The sequence below is a fragment of the Papilio machaon genome, chromosome 3 (genome assembly GCF_912999745.1).
Source record: "Papilio machaon chromosome 3, ilPapMach1.1, whole genome shotgun sequence".
NCBI lineage: Eukaryota > Metazoa > Arthropoda > Insecta > Lepidoptera > Papilionidae > Papilio > Papilio machaon.
In genome coordinates, this window is record NC_059988.1 from 4,545,206 (window position 1) to 4,563,370 (window position 18,165).

The 18,165-nt window shown below is 31.0% G+C and overlaps 2 long non-coding RNA genes across 2 annotated transcripts; both read right to left on the bottom strand.

The window, feature by feature from the left end:
• Positions 1-6,791: 6,791 nt before the first annotated feature.
• On the bottom strand, positions 6,792-7,496 carry LOC123723529. Its single transcript, XR_006756780.1, has 3 exons — positions 7,428-7,496; positions 7,235-7,288; positions 6,792-6,982 (listed from the first exon to the last, which is right to left on the bottom strand). It is a non-coding gene; the product is annotated as an uncharacterized LOC123723529 (long non-coding RNA).
• Positions 7,497-7,501: 5 nt separating this feature from the next.
• LOC123723528 lies at positions 7,502-8,309 on the bottom strand. Its single transcript, XR_006756779.1, has 3 exons — positions 8,276-8,309; positions 7,794-7,987; positions 7,502-7,608 (listed from the first exon to the last, which is right to left on the bottom strand). It is a non-coding gene; the product is annotated as an uncharacterized LOC123723528 (long non-coding RNA).
• Between the last annotated feature and the right edge of the window lie 9,856 nt (positions 8,310-18,165).

The following is an 18,165-nucleotide window of genomic DNA, read 5'->3' on the forward strand; positions in this document are numbered from 1 at the left end:
ATGTTCGATGTCTTCGAAATTGCTATAAACAAGTTACTTTTGACTTTAGTCCTTATTTTATTATGGAAAAAGAATCGAAACAAAAAATAATTATCAATTACAATCACAAACAATTTAAAAAAATATTGCAGAAATTAATAAAATTTACTAAGTTATAAATTTTCACTATTGTCACAGAAATATAACATTTGTTTTATTTTTTTATTATTATTTTTTTCTATTTCGATTTCTAAGTATTGTTATTACTATTTCTAAATTCACATACATACGTAAGAGCACCAAACAAAGAAAATTCAAAGGGAAGTTTCTTACTTCCAGCTATAATCGTTACGTAAGCTGATTATAACAATCTAAATCTACAGACTAACAACATGAATACAATTAGTGTGAGATTCACGCGTGTACGCTTAATTTTCACGCATTTTAATTATATTTATTAGTTACTGATCACACAATGGGATTAACACAATCAAGTGGCATACAAATTATAAGCTTAACAATAAAATAATGTTATTTTATTAACCTTCGGTTTCCATTACAATAAAAACAATATAAAAAATATCTCCATCTCTTTTATCCTCTGTAAAAAAAACAGGGACAACATATTTTTATACTCGTGTTTTGAAGACTCATGGTAAATAACAGTTTTTCACGTTGATGAAGGAATTAGATTATAATACCCGATAAATAGTAATAAAAAGATAAAATCACACATAAAAGAATGTTAATATTTAATCCTCAAATAATACAATAATAATCCTTTGATAACAACAGTTTTGTTGTTATTATGTAGCTCAGAAAGGTTTGATTCTTGTTCTTAATTGTTTTTTTTATACACAAAGCAAAAATTTATTCCAGGGGGAAAAAAAGCTTTACACCAAAACACAATTTTAGGACTGTCTAATCTTCCAAACTATTCCAACGATTCCCACAGCAAATAATTATCCATGACTGTATAAAATAAATATTATCCAGACGAAAAATCGTTGAAACAGGGGAAATGTGTAGGTGCAAGTGAACAAACCGTTCGAGGCGCCAGCAACGCTGCACCCTATCCCGAATATGACAAATAACATCAAAAACCAAACTACACGAATACCAACATAAAATAAAAATGTCAAAAATTTAAATTGAGGATTAAAATATTCAAATTTAGTGCAGGGCAGCGATCGGCCGCGCGTCGCCTCGGCCGAGCGCCGGCCTGTGACTCTTCTGCTCACTCAGGTTAGCATGGAGACGGACTATTATTATTCTTTCGTTTATCAACAGAAGATGGCGAGTTTCCCTAGATCGTGGAATGCAATCTCACAGAATTTAATCACATTCATATATAATAATAAAAATTATGGTATTACTTAAGCTAGTTGAATATTGCTGTTCTGTGAAAGAGAACAACATTTGCAAGAATTGGATATTGATCAAATCCGAAATTATTATCTTTTAGCTCATAAAGATGTAGATGCAGTTATCTACTAGGATTGCTCTTAAAAAACCCTTATCATTTTGAATAAGCCATTGCCGTAACATTATAACCTCAAGGTATACAATAAATTAATGGAGTGTACTCGGCCAGAAATTTTTAAATATTTGAAAGCATTAAATAGTATAGAAAAAAATCAAAGTCCCCACATCAACAAAATATATTACATAAAATAAATAATACAATCATAAAGTAGTTATAAATGTAGTGTTTATAAAACGTAATTGTGGTTTTATGGGTCATATATTTCTCGGATGGATGGACCGTCATTCCGGACTGGACGGGAATGGTCGGGACCCGGGACTCGGGGCTGCGGAGGTCGACGCCGGAGAGAAAGAAAAGCGATTTGTTTTAATTAACCGTGGCCAGCCGAGACAACGTTCCCGTATAACTTAAACAAACAACGGATATTAAATTTTAGTTTGTTTACATATTTATTAACTAAATGAGCACATTCCTATCAAAATGTCTACAAAAAATATTATTATACTGAACTATAATCTATTTTATAAACGTTATAGTACTTATTTTTATAGCATTCATTAACAACTATAATGTGACGATTTTTGCATCAACCACAAACTTTAGGGAAAACTTAAGAATAAAAATTAGAATATCATCCATATTTGTAAGCCAATAGATTTTACAACTTTCGGACTTAACTCGATTTTTTAAAGAGAGTGGCATACAAGAGACGAACGCCAAGATGATCATCGAAGCCTATGGATATCCACAACACTACAGGAACTGCAGATAAAATAAAAGGTTGTTACACGCTACAATACACTAATGTACAATACACTATATACACGATATAGATTTACATAACATCACTATTAAATGGGTAAACATATTGATGAGTTTGCGTGACTTCATTTTATCATAAGTATTGCTTATTTGTTTACAGGCTTAGATATATGAAAAATATACAAAGCAGGAGCTAATTAAAATTGTATTAATTTTCCCATCTCCGTATCAAAGGAAGGAAATATAGAAATGAGTCTCAGGTAGTGATGTGCCTGCTCACGACAGGTCATAATTCGCGCCCTCCCCGCGTGTGTGTGCGTGACAGCCGACCTTTGTGCACTAATAGTAGGTACAGTATCGACTGAACCTGTCGCCTGTCGCCTGTCGCCGACACACCCTTCGCACAAAAATGAGAAGGAAACGCAATTTCTTTTTGACAGCGATATTAAAGACTTGACGAAGTGTTTAGATGTTTGAAACATTGATAGTTTCTAATTTTTCCGTTTAAATTGTTTAAACCACACCACAGGATATGTAAGACAATTTATTCTACTAAAATTTACCTACTTAACATTCTTTGTAGATCTATGATGTTAGTAATTTGTAAATACTTTAATCCTTTTTAATTATTTTTTATTTTTCACAATTTGACAATTATACCTTATATACATTTTCACATTATATTCATAAGTTTAACTTCAAAAATGAAACCTTTTTTTTGTTGACACGAATGTTATTAATGTACTTGCCTTTTGTTTACAAGATTTAGATTAAATTAAATTAGATGTTTATGTGAAAAGGAAAGGGATATAAAACTCCTTACGGATAGGGCTGTGAGTTAGTTCATTGCAAAATATGATATTTACATTTTAAAAGGATTCTTCTAAATTTAGGAGGATCTTATTTATCAAATTAATCATTAACAAAATGTAACCTATTTAATTTCCTAATTTTTAGATATAACACGTGTCTCGTTATACAAATACAAATATACTTTATTGTGCACTATCATGGAGTTATAGAGATAGTTCTAAGAATAGGTAAGAGAAAGTAATAAGTTAATTGTGAACCTTTGAAGACATTCCCTTATTTGGTGGAATTTCAGCCAAAAGCTCTCAGCCAGAATTTTCTTAGCTCTATTCTGTCTGATTTTTTTAAATATTTTACTGGAATAAAAAAGTTGTAGTAAGAAAAATATTTTATATGCACTGTACTTTTAGATCGTCTTAAAACTTGGTTTCATCGAGAGATTTTTTGGGATCTCACTATTTGTTCACCATCACAAGAGAGACAATTCGCAAGATTTAACATTGAAGAGTTTCGTTAACAATGTAAACAATATAGGCACGATTTAGCAGCCCTAAGGGAAGGTGAGTGGGTGAGCTGGGGTGGTATCGATTGCCACGCCCACCCGCGGTGCGTTGCTAGGCAACCGCCGCTCGCCTTTCATCTCCTACAAGGAAACCGTCTTAAGAAACAACGTAACACCATCGACTATTTGTATTAGAATAATATTATAATTGTGCTAAAATTATGTAGGTCTCGAGATGTTTGTTTCATTGTAACCTTATAAAGCATCTTTTAGCATCATGTAAAAGCTACTGAATTAACCCTTTTACAACGCATTCTACTCAAGGTTCATATGAAAGGAAATCGCACCTTAAATAATTCAACTTTTTTAAACTTTATAATTTATTTTACATCATCCCGGACACGTGCAACAGTTGCAACTGTTTAATTTATAATTGTAGCAGTAAATATAAGATTAAATTACGTTAATATTTTTAATATTCAATGCAGAAGCGAATATCGTATACCCAAGTATTTTTAATATGTTCATTGTTGGAGGCGAGAAACTTACGCTATAAATCCTAAAGTTACTGAATGAAATTTAAGAAGGGCGAAGCTGTGTTCAAACTTAATTTTCACAGGCTTCGTGTAATGAATTACGGAGGAGATTTAATAAAGTAACGTCGATAACCGCTGCAGTAAGGCCACGGAAACAGAGGCATAAGTATTAAATGCAAAAACGTTTCAACACAAATAAGTACCTACTGGTCTTAAAGAAACTACACATAAGAATAATGATCATTAAAGACTCTCCTGTGGACTGGAATTGCGAGTGCTGCCCAACTGTTTCGCAAGGGATAAACAAAAATATGGAGAACTGACCGCCAACCCTCGTTAATCGGAGAGGCACCACAAGAAGAGAAGAAAGGTGTTATTTAACTTAAAAGTCTACCAAACTACTCGGATCTACTATAGTTACTAGGATTCCTTCTGTTCCTCTAGTGTCTATTTTAAGATGCGAAAACAATCTTTCGTTATATAAACTTAATTTGATGACACTTCGTCCGCGCGGAATAAAAAAATCTAAAAATAAATATAGGCTGTCACCCGGGGATAATGTAGCTTCCCATCAGTTAAAGAATTTGTTAAATTGAGTCAGTAAATTCGCAGCCTATTCAATGCAAACAAACAAACATATTATCCTCTAGTTTCTTTCTCCTATAATATTAGTGTAGATATTACGTCTGCAACCTTGAAGACAAGCAGAGCCTTCACGTCTTCGTCGTAAATAATTAAATATAACTATAAACATTTTACTTTTTAAATACCGTTAACATTTACTTTTAAATATTAGTAATTCGTTGTTTGTTAAAATACTTAAAGAGGGTAGGTAAATCTGTCCTAAATAAAATGTCAACCATTAAATTTAATAAATAATCCACTTTATAAATGTAACCTATAATTATGATAACTAAAAACATGAAAAGAAAAAAACAGAAGTGTTATTTATGATCCCTTTATCTGAAACGACCATCGTCTTTTGTCGTAGCCGCAGTTTTTACGAGATGGTAAAAAAGTAAAAACTATGTCATTAATATTATCTATTGGCGGCTGTAGTTTTGTCGCTGATTTCTTTGTAGATTAATATCTTTATGGTTTGTAACTGTTTGATTCTGCTCGAGAAACCTTTAACATTCGGCCGGTCTGTTTTATAACAACTGCCGTGGCTTTGATCAATTTAAAAAGAAAATTGTTTTTATATTTCATAAAAAGATTATAGATCATCCTTTTTTTATGGAATATATTTAGTCTTAAATAAAATGGACCACGCTTATATATTGGTTTACAAAACTGTGTAAAGACTTTACCTTTAAGTGACTTTCATCAAGTAATTCAATTTCCATTCTATAATCTTTATTTTGCAACCACACGCGTTTGTCACACATATTTTTTGGTAAATAAACAGACCAAATTAGATTATTATTAAATAACTTAAAACTCATGAAAATCAACATAACCACGAAAATTATAGACTTTCAGCAACGGTTACGAAACATTCTTCATAGTTAAGTCATTACCAATACTAATATAAACAATAAGTAAAATTGAAGTAAAACTTTAATTAATTTATAATAGATTTCTTAGAATGTTACTTTACTATTCTGAACTTAAACTGTAACATGGGTTAACTTATGACAATAAAAAAGAAACAAACGAATGTGCGACCATTTTTTTCACCTGACAACACCCAAAGTTATATTTTTTGAGCGCCGTTATGAAAATTAAATTATAGGTTATAACTTTAATACGATAGGTGTATAATATATTTTAGACAGTTGTCAGTTTTAAGATCCTATCTATTCAAAGGATTTACTTTGTGCAGCGTAGAAACTTTTTTAAATATTTTTTTTAATGTTTGTTTTATATTGACAAAACTTTCTAAAATGCCAAGGTTATATTTTTAAATGTTTTCCAACATGTACATAAATATAATAATAATAATAATAATTAATCAATAATAATATTTAAAAAAAACCTAGATTAGACTTTGTCTTGCATTGAACACAACTTTTTATAATTTTTTTGTGTTTTAACATTATGTGTTCCCACGATCAATGTCGATAAGGTACGGCGCCTACATCGGACGAGACTTTGACAGATTGCCCTTATGACAGATCACGAAACATAGGTCTGCCTTTACTGCAAATGATTGTTTGCAGGTAAGCGCTTAACATGACTTATGTAAAACGCTTTATTTTACGTGTCAGTTGCCAATGTTTATAAAAGCGGGAACACCAATGGGCAATGTTTATATGATAAATTAAAAAAGGTTTAACGCCATTATCCTTGTTGCTGACCCAAAGGAAGAAAGGTATGCTCTGTATAGACCTTATGTTATCAATAATAAGTTTATTAATACTATATTTATCCACATTTATGCCTTGTTTACATTGTGCCTTTACAGTAGGACAGTAGCCCTGGCCTGGCATGAAGTATTTTAGCTCACTACCCGTTCGGCAAGAAGATAGCATAAAGTTCTCTTAATGTTAACATTATTCAAGATCTGATATCAGAAATGATAACCAAAAAGTCAACATAAAGTTAAAATAAAGTTAACATAAAGCTCTCTTATGAGCCATCTAGTGCCATCTTTTAGAGATCATTAAAAAGATATCAGAAAGATAACATTTTCTAGAGATCATAAAGTTAACGTTTTTATGTTAAAATTAAGAGGCTAGTATAAAATTAAAATTGACATGGAAAATAGGTTTAATTATTGTTTATTTGATAACACAATGAATAGTAACGATATTACATACCAATATAAATAATCTTATTATTAAAATTACAAATACTTTTACGGCTCAAGTAATGATATAGGAGTTTTAAATGTTGGTGGTAGTTGCTGATCCTTTTGGTTCACGTACGTGGCAGGTGGCATTGGTATATTATTTATTCCGCTATCTGTACATAAAGTGTTTTATTAATAAGGAACAAAATAATCTATATATATAAAAGAAAGACGTGTTAGTTACACTATTTATAACTCAAGAACGGCTGAATCAATTTGACTGAAAATTGGTGGGCAGGTAGCTTAGAACCAGGAAACGGACATAGGATAATTTTTACTCCGTTTTCTATTTTTTATTCCGCGCGGACGGAGTCGCGGGTAAAAGGTAGTTTATATATAATTGAACAACTTTATTTGTTACATACCCTCATTATCAGAAGAACTTGACGATGATATTATCTTCTTTCTACTTTTAGTTTCTATAAAATAAATAAAATTAATATTAGAATTATTATATAAAAAATTTTAGGTAAAGGTAAAACAAATACTATTCATTTTTCTTTTCAATTTTCATGCAATTTTAAATTTTACAATTAAATTCAAACTAATGATCCTTACTTTTTTGTATAGGCGTCGATTCATCTTCTGTATCACAAGAGCGTAAATGTTTATTGCAGTTTCTCTTTCCTTTATCTACCATTTCTAATTTTTTATTTGTTTTAATAGCAGCAAAACCTTCATCATCATTTGTAGACAGATTTAGGGCATCTAATTCGAATTCACGCGCTTCGTCATATGCCTGTTATAAAAAAATAATGATAGTTTAATTAATTATTATCTCACTATTGATATAAGGGTGAGATACTGCAAATATTTGCATATCCATATTTGAAAGTTAAAGTACAGAAATACATGAAGAGATTATAACCAATTATTCCTGATCAACGAATTACATATTTTACTGTATAGTATAAATAATTTTACCAAATGGACCACAGAGTTGAACATAATTATAAGTGATCCAATTATCTTTAGGGTTATCAGCTCGAATAATTAGTAAGGTAGGATTTTTTGTTTTCGGCCACTTGAAAGTTCGAGATTCTGAATCTACCCATGATGCAGGTACGATTGCAGACGTTTTATCCCAAAAAACTACGAAATACATCTTGTGTTGAATCCTAAAAAAAATATCAAATCAGAAATTGAAAATATTCATTAAATTTTAGGGCATTCTAAATTTTATCAGACACTTTTACAAAGACGATGCTGATAAGTTTTTTTTTATTATGTATGAATTAAATGAACAAAATTGTATACAAATGTTTAGTTAGAAATATTTTAAAAAGTAAAATATTTAAACTGCATTTAATTAAAATAGCGACGAGCATCGTCTTACAACAATTTTAAATAATTTAATTAGTTATAAAATATGAAAAAATGTGTTTATAACCTATATTCATACTTACAAGTTTATTTGTTCGGCAATTAAATTCTTGATAACTAACTGAATAATAAGAATCACAAATACTATTAATTATATTTTCAACCAGTATGTTAAGTCAAAAATATTACGTTTATGTTGTAATAATTGAATAAAAACACTTAGCAATGCCGAACGAATTACGATGCAATTCACGCTTGTCAACAATCACTCTTTAATGGATGAGTGAGAGGTCCGTATAGAACAAAATGGCCGCTGTTGGTTTTTAAAAGTTTTATTAACAATAAGCCCAGAAAGCAAATTTGTGCTATTCATTGTAACGCGATGTAGCATTTTTCGTTTCCGCGTAATTTTATTCTTACGATATCTCCTAAACTATTAGACAGAATGATATAGTTTCAAGGGCAAATATAATCTACATTAAATTCTCTTGGTAATGAACATATTTATTTACATAAGGGTTAATACTGAACTTGAATAATAGCGTCGGAAATAGGGCAAGAATTTAATTAATGTTTCGTAAAGAAAAAAATGGTTATTGTGAGAAAACTATAAAAGATAGATATATGCTATCGCGGACTTTTATTTAGCACATTTAAAGAGCTACAATTCGCCATACGTCATTTTGATGTAGGTCTTATAGTTTAGCCTACGTAAACGCTGAAAGCAAAAATGTCCCTAATTTTCGCAACAAATTTTGAAGCTTATTCAAAATCTACTAGTCTTCTAGTTATTTAAAAAAAAAAAAACAAAAAAATGGGACCCACCTGCAAGCACTTCCTTTCGATTAAAATAATTTTTATCAAAATCGGACCACCAGGGGCGGAGATTCGCGGTAACACACATAAAAAAAAAAAAAAAAAATTCAGTCGAATTGATAACCTCCTTCTTTTTGAAGTCGGCTAAAAAAATATGTCCTCGAAAAGTCATCATTTAGTTATCATTGAGATTGCTTTAAAATGACATCGACAAAAAGTTATCGAAAAGACAACATTTTGCTGAGCTCTAAAAGTCAACATGTTTCAGACAACATTATGTCATCTTTCTGACTTTTATGCCGAACGGGTAGCGACAGGTAGTGTTATGTCAGTTGTATACCAGCGTGAATATTGAGAGCCACTGTCCTTAATTAATTAATTAAGAAACGGCTTAACTCACGTGAGTTAAGCTGTTTCTTAATTAATTAATTATGATGTCTCACGAAAGTTTAAACAATTTAGCTACTGTCCTGCTGTACTGGCATACTATGAACCAGACATTTTGTATTGAATTGAAGACATTGATTATGTTGTCATGTCGGACGTTTTATTTAACAGGTAAATATCTAGACGTAAGCATTCGCCTGACCTCCAGACTATTCAAAACTAATTTGATATCAAAAATCTACTATAAAAGTTAATAAACCGTTATTTCATTTCACAGGTGGTGTATTGTAAGTTTATAAGATTAATTGTCAAAAAGCACAGAGGTCCGAAACCAACAATGGCCATCGAGTTTAACAAAACGTCTCAACAGATGCAACAATGCATCCACAGATGATTAATCGTGAGCATCTACTAATGTTTTACATGCATAAATAAAAAACTCTATATTCGAAACAAAACTTTTTGCCCTTTGTTTATTGCGACGACGCCAACATGTCTGCACCAGACCGATTCGAATTTCGAACGCAGATCATTAATTATATTTTGTCTTACTCACGCATTCCATTTTCAAGCCCGATATGATCTATAGATCCGATCTACGAATCTATCGATCACTCGTATCTAAATGTATTCATTTGATATATTTTTGCGGACAACGTTGAATTTCGTTTTGACAATAAATAAAGTTGTTTATATAATTTTCCTTTATACTATTTATACACTTTTAAGTAATCTTAAAAGTAGAGACTTTTCTCAAAAATAGATTTCATCCAATTTATATTAAAAGCATGATGATGTAATGCATAAATTTCAATACTTATGTCATGTTTGGAATTTATGTATTAAAAGCTACTACTATGATATTGTTAAAACATTAGTATAAATATGTAGTCAAACACTAAGTTAATCAATTTCACAGAAAAGACTTTATTATAAAATAACTAATTATCTGTAAACAATATTTCATCCTGCGAGATGACATGATGCGAGACAAAAAACGAAACATCCAAATGACCGCGCCAAAACCAAAACGCTCAATCCAAAAACAAATAAAACCCGGACAAAAAATGAACACGGTTAATAAGTTGGATGACATTTGGGAATTCGAAATATTCTTTCTAAGCATTATTAATAGCGCTTCAAATAGCTCTATATGGAAATTAAAACGAAAAGGTAACAATTATACGGGCACATGGACCATAGAGTGAGCTGCGTCCATAAAGAGCACCCAAATATTCAGTTTGTGTTTTGTTTTATCGTTGGAACATAACGTTTTGTAAGCGGTACAGTAACATGGCTTGTATCCATTGCGATGCGATGCCTTCGGAACAAGTCTTGGAAGTCTCGGATGGCGTGATAGCAAATAATTTTATAAGGACCCTTAACAATATGTCAAACCGCTTCGTATACATTTTTTTTCTCGCTTTCAATAAATAATACGTTCGCTCATAAGTTAACATTGTTCGATACCGAACGGGGCTCAACTTTGAGACGATATTTCTCGAAATATTCTTTATTTTGAACACAAAAAAGTCTTACAAAGCGGGTTCTTTATGCATTTCGAGACTACATTTGTTATTATGGGAGAATGATAATGTGATTATTGTTTTGCGAGCTTTTGGATGATTGATTGTCGATTGTCACGGATAATGAAGTATTTTAGGATTGTCGAATTTTATGCCTTTAGGGATTCCTTTTTATAATCGAGAATATTTATGTGGTACAAGTTTAATTAGCAATACGTTAAAAGTTTTTTTGAGAATTTAACAAACGCGCTTGTGCGAGTGTGCTCATGTGATTTTTGCCCGACTGACTGTATGTATAATTTCGTATGCATGTAGGGTGTGGGTTTCTAGGTATGTCCTTTCTACTGTATCATAGGGATATATGACTCTCAACAAAAATATTACTCGAACCTACTTGCTAAAATTGATTAAGCCTTTAGGCTAAAAGCGAAGCTAAAAGTGAACTACGAACCCACGTTCCATGAGATAAACAACTTTCTTTCCTGTTCTTGAGTAGTTGACACATAGTCTATACTAAAAAGTTTATATAGCATCTACTGGTATTTGTATCAGCAGGCACTTCGGAAATTAATTAAGTAAATCTTATATACATTTTAAGAGTACTTAAGAAAGTGAAAGAAGCTCTAGATGTATATAGAGGATATTTTCTCATTAGTGCAATTAAATAAGAGATGCGACCACGGATGATATGATCACTCTTTGTACCGGCACAATAACCGCTGATGGCCGGACAATGCCGGACAAATTAATTCACGCCTATATCATACGTAATTTTAATTTAGCTTCGTCAGTTCAATGCGATTAATAGTGATGTGCTGAATTATTAACTAGAGTTAATAATTCGTTAGTTATAATATTAAATCTTCTATTTTACACTGGTATAATGTAAATTTTAATAGAACTAATAGTATAAGTAAGTACATGCCGTTCTTTGAGTGTGGTTTGCTAGACAAGACGTTTTAGAGAATGTTTCAAATTGTTACAGAGTATAGAAACTTAGATGTCATGTTAAACGTATTTAGGTTCACATTTTAATATGTCCACAAACGAAGCAGGAACATTGTCAGAGATGATGAGAAAGAGTCAATCAGTATGTAATGTAATAAAAGTATAAGATAAAGGTACAGATTGCAAGACATGAGATGATGAGTCGAGTGTAATAATGGCACACAACAAGGTTTTAATTGTGCCTTTTACCATGGGTTTCTCAGAAACCCACGGTTAGCAGTGCTAACTATTAGTAAAGTGTTGAATGAAATATCGACTTGAATTTATTACAGACATCACTAGCGGGAGTTGTTTTCTTTTTTCTGTTTATAGGATTTGTTGTAGAGACGCCTTCATTGTTGTAGGTCGTGTCGATCGCTTGCCTCGTAACGGGTCAAGATTCGATTGCCTGATACTTGAAATAAGTGTTTCATTTTAAAAATACTTATCTCTTCTTTTACTTACAGAGAGAGAAAATTTGATGTGGACAATGTTATCTAATTTAAAAATTAGGTTAAATAGTAAAATACCTGTTCATATATGTTATATATTTCTAAGGTACCGGTTCTTGGGCCCGGGAAAATTTTACGACTTTATTTTGATTTCTCTATCAGAATATGAGATTTATTCGAATAGGTTAGGTCACTAACTTAAAATAATGATTATTATTAATTAGTGTAATTAAATGTGACATTTATAAATATTTAAATGACTAGTTGATACGTTGGTAAAGAATTTTAATCTGTACCTAATTAAATATTTGTATCAGAGACGAAAAAATTAGTTCCAAAAAAATTAAAAATATATCGGATGTTTGCGAGGCGTGTCCGCCCCGCCCGGTCTGACCAACCCACCCATTATCCACTTAACGAAATCACTTCTGAATAAAATATTTCATCTTCACCAAACATGTCGTATCCTTTTTTTGTGATCGTGTTCAGATACATTCAATTTTAAAGTATAGAATTAATTAAAAAAAATTAATGACGGCTTATTTATTGCATGTTGCTTGATAAAGAGATTCAGTTTGTATTTACATCGATCTGTACTTGAAACGTTGCTTTTACTGTATTATATTTTAAAATATATGGTGCTAGTTGTAATATTATTCTAGCTTGCACGTTACTTTTATTTTTACCGTTTTTTTTTTGTAAGAGAAAGGCTAACTAGCGGCGGAAACACCGTCGCCCTTGGACATTCTCAACACTAGAAGAACTGAAGATGAGTTGTCTGCCTTTTAGAAAAATGTCCACTCTCTTCTGTATATTTATGTATATAGTCTTACATTAAATTTTTTTTTTTACAAATAGAAGAATTCGTTTAAATTTAAAATATACATTTATTTATTTTATGATGTCTTCAAAGTGTATAATTTTTTTTTGTTTGGATGTAACAAAACAATATATTTGTTTACGCATGCTTAGTGATTTGATGTAACACAATTAGTAAAATTGTTGCAAGGGCGCAAATCTAAAATTGTCCCTTGGGAGAGATCGTCCGACAAGAGAATTAGGGTTGAATATTGAATTTCCCACAACCACCGCAATATATTGTAGAAGCCCACAGAATTTTGTTATCTAAAATCTAATTATTATAACTTTGTAACTATAGTAACGAATGTTAACTTTAAAAATTACAAATTAGAACCATAATAAATTATCGTTAAACTTTCATATTTAGTTAAAAGTTACCACAATTAATTTTAACAAAATTCATGATATACGAGCACTCAATTCCATTTCATACTGTCCTAGGACATCTTGTGTTTGTTTATTCAAATTTGGTTGCCTATGGCAAGTTAACACTCCTAAGCCGCAAGCTCGTTCAGAAATTTTAAACATGCAGATTTTATAAAACAAGTAGTAACCATAGTGTACAATATTAAAGATATCCGTTGTAATCAAAATATTCTAAGTTTTGTAGTTTAAACAGAAAAACTAAATTCTCCCTTGAAATAAACTAGCCACGCATAATTGGATTCTTTAATAATCCGTTGATTCGAAAAAAAATAATAATAAAGTTCTTTATACGGCAGTAATTCTTCATTTCCTAATAAACTGGACTTAACCATTCACCCTTGATGTAATCAACGTCTAATTTCGTATTCGCAGCTTACGATAATGATTAACGACAAACTTTATTAATTCGATCTGCGAGGATTAGAGGCATCGTATAGTGGCAAGGGGGTAGGTACACAGAGAAAAAACAAACGAATTTCGCCAGGGATGACGCGCCGGGGGATCTTTTAAACGCGTATGGTTAAGGGCTGGCAACATAAAGAAAAAAATGAACAAAACTGATAACATATATATTATATTTATTGTTCACCTAAATATGTTTAACGCCACCGTCTTTTTTCCTTACGGTCCATGGTTTATAGGAATACACTAAAAATGCAAAAAGACCAATTAAAATATGATTAAAAACATGTTTATTATCTCGTGGGATATTTAGTACTCAGCGATACCAGTTATAAAAAACATGCAAACGTTGATAACGTAATAATTAAATGAAATAATATGTAGTTTCAAATTAAAAACTAGCTTATTAAGCCTTTGTTTAAAATTAAAAAAAAAACAGTATACTCCTAGTTTTTCTAATAATCATCATCTTAGCTTCCTCTTGAAATGGTGTCTGTAACCGTAAAATTTGACTGCTTTTTATACAATTACTAGCTGTCGCTCGTGACTATTTCTACGCGGAATTAAAAAAAATAACTTTATAGGTATCCTATGTGTTCTTTCAGTGTAAGTTCATTTGTTCCAAAATTCAATCAAAAATCTGTTGAGCCGTTCAGGAGATACCTTCTAACAAACATCCATCTAAACTTTTCGCATTTAAAATATTAATAAGTAAAATTTCAAAAGTGGAAACGGAATATTAATAAATTAACCTACCTATACATTTTTTAAGAATATATTATGAAATACATTTTATGTTAATACTAACTTCTGTTATCAACCCTAAAAATAAATCTTTATGTCAACATACAGGGGTCTTCGTTGTATGCCTCAGGGGATGTGTTCGGTTTTAATAAAAGTATTTATTCAACAATAATGTTACTGAACTCATCTACTTTTACTTACTGCGCACATAGTCTTTATAAATTAGATAATTGTTAACTGGTCATCAAAATATTAATTATGTTTTTTTTACAATAAACAATCAAGCATCTAAAATCTCTTTAATATTGTGTATTTTACCTTCTTTAACCTTTAATATTTATTTAAATTTCCTTCTTTATATTCATAACGTGTTGAGAAATTAGGATTTTAAGTAAAATAGTGAATGTTTCGTACAAATACCGACTGTAGACAAAGTAATTGTTACTGTGCAAATCTGACCCCAGATAAGAAAGCGACGCGTGCTCCTCGTCATAAAACTATAACCCATTTTTACATTGTTGACACAGTAAATAATGTAAGATCAAGTCAAACGTTGTTACTCAATGTAGACAGTACATATAAATTGTGTCATTATTGATATTTATTTTATAAATAAAGAAATTAAAATTCTTTTCTGATAATTATAATCCTTCAAAAGTGTTCTTGACTGAGTAATTTCCCTAATGTCCGCGATAACATTCATTTACATTCAAATTTTTAATTGGTAATACTTTTTTATACAATATTTTAATTAAATATTAAAAAATTGTACTTGATGACAATTTGACAGTAGAGTTTTTATAATTCTTAAAGGAAGCAAAAGTTACTTTTCTACTAGGACTAAAAATTTCAAATTATCTATACCATGCCGGATACATGAATTTTAAATTTTATCCTACCAAGATACTTTTTATTCGACGATCAAACTATACCACACAAAAAATCATTGTATTGCTTCTAACCACACAAGGTATTGGCTGAGATCTCTCAATTGACATGTAATCTCCTTATCACTTACTTTCTTGAAATGTCAAATTCGATAACTGAATAGCTCCTTATCTCTCAAGTACAGTCATAAACAAAATGCTTCTGAGTAAATAAGCATTTCAATATAGTTGAACTAAAATTTTAAATGAAGGTGTAAATATGGCAGGTGACAAATATGTATGCTGTAGTTATTCATCGTAGTCATAAATGTATAAACAAGCCAACAATCGGTTGCCATTAAAAATGAAACCTTCTGGTGTAAACCGTATATAGAGCACAAAGGATTCCACTATCTTATATATACGTTATGCAATACCCCATAAACAACTTACCTCATACAATGAACTTCAATGATACATATTTCTAAGAGATGTGTTGATCTTTAACTGTGGTAGGGACCGCAATAACATCTGCACATAGGACCCGACACGACCGGTCAAATACCACGACCATACAGAAGAACCTAACCTAACCTAACTAGGGGGGGCCTGATAAGTGTGGATGCCGGAGGCCTAATTTTAGTCTCCTTAGTTCCCCTTTCAACCCTTGTATTACAAGGCAGGGATGGGAAGGGACGGTGGATTTAGATAGAGGTTGAGGAGACGCATTACCCACCTACGTATGTTAAAGGTAGGCAACACATCTGCAAATGCAAATGTCCACGGACAAATATCACTTTGCTACTTTGGCAAATTCAAGTTGCCGTTTCCTCGTTTGTGGCAAACTTTTGCAATAAAAAAAGATATTTAGCAGTAGTATTAGTAATTGATAATGTGCCGTCGTAACATTCGTCCGGTGTTGTGGATATTTTCTGAAAAGATTACACATAAATACATACAAATAAAAACAAAATCATGTATTTTTCTTTTGCTTCGTTTAATATATACAAAAAAATAATAATACATATGTTGCAAAATTTTATTTACTGACTACAACAAAACACGTGGGCGTTGATTTTTAATAAAGGTAAGCTGCAAGTGGATTTACATCTATTTGTATAATATTTACAAGTTTATTACTATAAAAGCTTGAATCAAAGAACGCTCAATCATCTAGCAGGTGTCTGTCTGTTTATACAATGTGTTAATTATGCATTACGCGACCTTAATTCATTGTTGACTGGCCACATGTCGCCGGCAATAAATTTAACGATTTTGACGTTGAATGGACGCAGGCGAAAATATTTGTTATTTCGTAATCGTAAAAGTTTTCACTATTTGTTCAAGTTCGTAAATGAGACATCAGTGGGCCTAGCACGAATATTTGTAACAATCGCCATCGTATAGTCATCGACATAATTTATGCATAATTTAAATAAATTAGTGCAGCGCCTATCGAGCGTAGAGTACACCCAAAATCTCATACTAATTTTGACATAATTGACGATGACGATACGAAGGCGATTGTCACAAATATTTATGCTAGGTCCACTGATGTTTATATAATACTAGCTTTTACCCGCGACTCCGTCCGCGCGGAATAATTAAAAAAAAAATAGAAAACGGGGTAAAAATTATCCTATGTCCGTTTCCTGGTTCTAAGCTACCTGCCCACCAATTTTTAGTCAAATCGATTCAGCCGTTCTTGAGTTATAAATAGTGTAACTAACACAACTTTCTTTTATATATATAGATATAGATAGATTTTATTATATCACATTCTTGTGATGCTTTATTTTGGATAAAGCAAGCAAATTGTAAACCCGTTTTGCTAAAATGTAAATGAGAAGACACGACAATGTTACGAACAAAATACTTGTAAAATAAAAATATTATTATTTAAATTAACACATTTCATTTATATTTTATCTTCTGTATCGAAAGTAGAATCCAAATCTAAATTGGGAAAATAGACCTTACGGAAAGTTATAGTCTCAGGATTCGCTCTTGCAATTTAATAAAGGATTATATCGACCGTAAAATCTTACGTCGCGTCGTTTAATAAATGAACAATCTTAAAATTGACACTGTTTTCTTGAATAAAAAATCTATTTATCGCATTAGCAAAACTTATTTAGATAACAAATATATTTATCTATATATCTGTATATTAGGATTAATAGCAAAGCGGTTGAGCTCATGTCCGACTTGTTCGCCTATTTATTATACGATTAAGTAGAGGACACGACACAACTACACAGGTAAATGTTAATTTTATTTTCTTGCTGGGCAGTTTTGAAATCAGTTTAAAACAAAATACAATTACAGTTGTCAAAAATCCATATATTAAATGTGTTAAAAGAAAATAATAAAATTTTTGATTTATACGTGTATTTGTTATATTTCAAAGTTGTTATTGTTATTTACGTTAACGATTACTTTATGTTATAACATTTTAATTTTGTATACAACTCTAACAAATACATATCTATATTTCTGCCAGAAG